The sequence below is a fragment of the Mustela lutreola genome, chromosome 5 (genome assembly GCF_030435805.1).
Source record: "Mustela lutreola isolate mMusLut2 chromosome 5, mMusLut2.pri, whole genome shotgun sequence".
Lineage (NCBI taxonomy): Eukaryota > Metazoa > Chordata > Mammalia > Carnivora > Mustelidae > Mustela > Mustela lutreola.
In genome coordinates, this window is record NC_081294.1 from 23,499,699 (window position 1) to 23,504,730 (window position 5,032).

General features: G+C 34.0%; 1 pseudogene; it reads right to left on the reverse strand.

Moving 5' to 3' along the window:
• Positions 1 to 4,164: 4,164 nt before the first annotated feature.
• LOC131832756 (small nucleolar RNA U3) lies at positions 4,165 to 4,269 on the reverse strand (annotated as a pseudogene).
• Positions 4,270 to 5,032: the final 763 nt, after the last annotated feature.

A 5,032-nucleotide genomic window follows, 5' to 3' on the forward strand; every position in this document is an offset into this window, starting at 1 on the left:
CTCTCAATAATGGAGAGAAGCATTTGACAAGATACAACATCCATTCCTGACTAAAATGCTTCCAAGTATAGGGATAGGGAGAACATTCCTCAACTTCATAAAATCTATCTATGAAAAACCCACAGCCAATATCATTCTCATTGGGGAAAAGCAGACAGCCTTCCCTTTGAGATCAGAATCACAACATCGATGCCCACTCTAACCACTGTTTTTCAACATACTACTAGAAGTATTAGCAACAGTAACCAGACAACACAAAGAAATAAAAGGTATTCAAATTGGCAAAGAAGTCAAACTCTCTCTCTTTGCAGATTACATGATACTTTATATGGAAAACCCAGAAGACTCCACCCCTAAATGACTAGAACTCATACAGCAATTCTGAAATGTGGCTTCATACAAAAACAATGCACAGAAATCAGTTGCTTTCTTATGCACTAACAATGAAAATATAGAAAGGAAAGTTAGAGAATCGATTCCATTTACTATAGCACCAAGAGCCATAAGATACCTGGGAATAAACCTAACCAAAGAGGTAAAGGATCTGTACACAACAAACTACAGAATACTCATGAAAGAAAGTGAAGAAGACACATAAAGATGGAAAAGCATTCCATGCTCACGGATCAGAAGAATAAACATTGTTAAAATGTCTATGCTACCCAGAGCAATCTAGACTTTCAATGCCATCCTGATCAAAATTCCACAGGCATTTTTCAAAGAGCTGGAACAAACAATCCTAAAATTTGTATGGAACCAGAAAAGACCCCAAATCACTAAGGAAATGTTAAAAAAGAAAAGCAAAGCTGGGGAAATCACATTGCCTTGTTTCAAGGTTTACTACAAAGCTGTGATCACCAAGACAGCATGGTACAGGCACAAAAGCAGACACATAGACCAGAGAAACACAATAGAGAATACAGATATGGACCCACAACTGTATGGTCAACTAATCTTTGACAAAGGAGGAAAAAAACCATACAGTGGAAAAAAGACAGTCTCTTCAATAAATGGTGCTGGGAAAATGGGACAGTTAAGTATAGAAGAATGAAACTTGACTCATTCTCTCACACCATATACAAAGGTAAACTCAAAATGGGTAAAAGACCTCAATGTGAGACAAACGGCTGATATCCAAGTTCTGTAAAGAACCCCTCAAACTCAACACACACAAAACTGATAATCACGTCAAAAAATGGGCAGAAGACATAAACAGACACTTCTTCAAAGAAGATATATAAATGGATAACAGTTACATGAAAAATGTTCATCATCATTAGCTATCAGGGAAATCCTAATCAAAACCACACTGAGATACCACCTTACACCAGTTGCAATGGCCAAAATTAATAAGACAGTAAACAACATGTGTTGGAGAGGATATGAGAAAGGGGAACCCTCTTACACTGTTGATGGGAATGCAAGTTGGTGCAGCCACTTTGGAAAACAGTGTGGAGATTCCTCAAAAAGTTAAAAATCGAGCGACCCTATGACCCTGCAATTGTACTACTGAGTATTTACCACAAAGATACAGATGTAGTGAAAAGAAGGGCCACCTGTACCCCAATGTTCATAGCAATGGCCACAATTGCCAAACTGTGAAAAGAACCAAGATGCTCTTCAACAGATGAATGGATAAAGAAAAGATGGTACATATATAGAATGGAATATTACGCAGCCATCAGAAAGGATTAATAACCGACTTTTGTGTCAACATGGGCAAGATTAGAAGATATTATGCTGAGTGAAATAAGCCAAACTGAGAGTGTCAATTGTCATATGGTTTCACTTACTTGTGGAGCCTATGGAATGACGTGGAGGACATTGGGAGGAGGATAGGAGAAGTGAGTTGGGGGATATTGAAGGGAGGAGATGAACCTGAGAGACTATGGACTTTGAGAAACTGAAGGTTTTATAGGGGAGGAGTGAGGGAGGTTAGGTGAGCCTGGTCATGGGTATTAAGGAGGGCACATATTGCATGGAGTACTGGGTGTGGTACATTGGAATCTTGGAACATTGGAAAAAAAAAATAAAACTAAATTAAGGTGTTAAAAAAAGCAATATTAAATTATATGCCTCCCATACTGAAATAAATTAACTTCACAATGGAAAAAAAATATTGATCTAATCTATTCATCTTTTGCTGTGCCAACTTTTCATAATCATTTTACCACTTAATTCAACAAACATTTTAAATTCATTGTGCCAGGTTTCTACATGGTAGGATCATCCCACATTTTCTCCTCTTAACTTAGACTATTTCACATGGAACTATCCTGTTATATAAATAAAAACTCTTATCCAGATTAGTAAATTTGAATCCTAAATCACTTATAGTATTTTTCTATAATTACTGAAAAAAGCTGATATATATAGATAAGATGATATTAAAATTAAAGGTGTAAGAGGAGATGATTCTAGGACTATTAACAAATATCTGTGTTTTCCTTCATATTAACTCTCTTCGTGGTCATGTTCACTATTTCCTTTTAGTTTGCGATTTCTAACATACTGAACAAACTCGTTTCTTTGATTCTTCAATTTTTATAAAAAAAATATCTACTACATCTATTTTTTTGGTAATTTATGTATTAAAAATATCAAAACCATTCAATAGGGATTTAATAACCAAAACATAAGAACTTATTCAACTCAACACCAAAAACAATACCAAAAAAAAAAAAAAAACCCACAAAAACCCACAAATGATCTGATTAAAATGGGCAGATAGACATTTTTCCAAAGAACACCTATAGATGGCCAACAGACACATGAAAAGATGTTCAACATCAGCAATCATTAGGGAAATACAAATCAAAACCACAGCGAAATATCACCTCCCATCTGTCAGAATGGCTAAAATAAAAAACATGAGAAACAAGTATTGTCAGGGATGTGGGGGGAAAAGGAACTCTCATACAAAGTTAGTGGGAAGGTAAATTGGTACAACCACTATGCAAACAGTATGGAGGTTCTTCAAAATATTAAAAATAAAAATATCATAAGATCCAATAATTCCACTGTGGAGTACTCAAGAAAATGAAAACAGTAATTCAAAAAGATATATGCACCTCTATGTTTATTGCTGTATTATCTACAATAACCAAGATATGGAATCAACCTAAGTGTCCATCAATAGATAAATAGAGAAGATGAATAAAGAAGATGATACACACAGCCAACAGAATATTACTCAGCCATAAAAAAAGAATGAGATCCTGCCATCTGAGACAACATGGATGGACCTGGAGGGTATTATGCTAAGTGAAACAAGTCATACAGAAAAACCCAAATATTATAGGGTTTCAGTTATATGCAGACTCTTATAAAACACACATATACAAATGAATAAATAAACAAAAGGTAGAATCAAACCTATAACTACACACAAGAAACTGATGGTTGTCAGAGAGGAGGAAGTGGAGGAATGGACAAAATGGGTGAAGGGAACGGGGAGATATGGGTTTCCCGTATAAGTCAGGAGAGTAAAAAGCACAGCATAGGGAATACAGTCAGTGGTATTAAACAGGGATGCATGGTGGTAGATGGTAGATATACTTGTGAGCATAATGTATATAGTTGTTGAATCAGTGTTGTACTCCTGAAACTAATGTGACATTGTGTGTGACCTATGTTGAAAGCAATATATATCAAAACCAAAAAATATGAATGTGTTCATATCCTACACCCCTTTGTAAATGAGAGGTCATGTAAAATATACCTGGATTCCAAGTTATATCCTCGTGTTCAGGAAGTTGTAAAATTTTATCTCAGTTGACAAATGCATAATAAATAATAAAGGTTCACAATGCTGTATAATATATAGGAAATTAAGAGAGCAAGTACTAAGTTCTTATCACAAGAAGAAACCTCTTTCTTTCTTTTCTTCTTTTATTTTTATTGTATCTATATGAGAAGAATGAAGTTAGCTGATCCTCTTGTGATCGTTTCACAACATATGTGTATCAAACCATTATATTACGCTGTACACCTTAAATGTATACACTGAGGTATGGCAATTATTTCTCAATAAAACTGAGGAAAAAATAAATGGAGTTCTTGAAATGTACAAATATTTTATACATGTACTAAAATGGACTATAAATTCTTGCAACAAAACTAATGTGAAAACAAAACAGCAGAAGAAAAAAGAATGAAAGAGCTCCCACATGGTGTATGAATTTCTCTGTTACTGTGGGTCAAATACTTTCGCATTTGAAGAAAACCTCTGTAACAAACTATAGAAATGATCCCTAAAAGTATAGTCTTGAAGAAAGTATAGTCTTGAAGACAACTTGTCTTTAAAATACATGCAATTTGCTGTTAGAAAGTCCTTTACATTTAGATTTTCTCTTGTTCAGACAGATAAATCAGTAACTGAAGACTAAACTAGGAAACTAAGATTCAGATTATGAAGCTTTAGTAAATTGCAATCATTAGAAAGAAAGTTAGCAAAAAGAAGACGCTGAAATGTATCACTACAAAAGTAAAGAAAGGGAAAATTTAGGTGACCTTGAATTTGGTGATAAGTTTTGAGATAAAACATCAAATCACTTTTGATGAGAGAAAAACTTCAGTTGGGATTTATTAAAACTAAAAATTTACATGAAACTTTTAGGAGAATAGAAATACAAGCCACAGACTGAAATAAACTTTTTTAAAGAACACATACCCAACATATTTTGTATGCTAAATATAAGGAGGAATTTAAAAATTCAGCAATTAAAAAACAAACTTTTAATGGGTAAAATGTCTGAATATCTTACAAATGGGACATACAGATGGCAAATAAGTATATGAAAATATGCTGAAAAGCATTTATCATTTGGAAGTCGAAAATAAAAACAAGTAAGAACACTGCTGTGCACAATTAGAATGGCTAAAACCCAGAAATTGAATTGCAATTGCTGGCATGTATGCAGAGAACGAGGAACTCTCATTCACTGATTATAGGGATGCAAAATATTTCAGTCACTTTGGAACATAGTTTGGCAATTTCTCACAAAGCTATATATACTCTTAATCATACAAT